This window comes from Lipotes vexillifer, unplaced genomic scaffold, assembly GCF_000442215.2.
Source record: "Lipotes vexillifer unplaced genomic scaffold, Lipotes_vexillifer_v1.1 scaffold732, whole genome shotgun sequence".
In the NCBI taxonomy this organism is placed as follows: Eukaryota; Metazoa; Chordata; class Mammalia; order Artiodactyla; family Lipotidae; genus Lipotes; species Lipotes vexillifer.
Genome location: NW_006792596.1, coordinates 2342698 through 2343161, shown reverse-complemented (window position 1 = coordinate 2343161; position 464 = coordinate 2342698).

The following is a 464-nucleotide window of genomic DNA, read 5'->3' as shown; positions in this document are numbered from 1 at the left end:
GGGAAAGAGGAAGGCAGAGGAGGAGACAGGGAAAGAAGGAGAGGGAATATCTAAAATAACTATAGAATTTAAAAAATTTTTATAACATTTTTAAGTGACAGTTTGGGGACCAACTGGCACAATTTCTCATTAGTGAAGTTTTCTTTCTCAGATTATAGACATAAGACTGCTATGAAAAACACAATTTTAACCCTTTTATTTGATAGACAGGACTCACCCAAGTTCACAGTGCTTGTTGTAACAGAGTCAAGACCCCCATGCCCAGCCTGAAGCTCTCAGTTTCAAGTCCAATGCTTAACAATTCCATTTTCACTGTTAGAATACCTGTGAATAACAAGGATGCCATTTGCCTCAACTACCTCAAAGGCTTGTTGTGAGAAGACAATGATATTATATTTGTGACTCATTTTGAATTCTAAGCAATGTTATTTTACCATAAATAAAAGGTAGTAATTCACCATCAC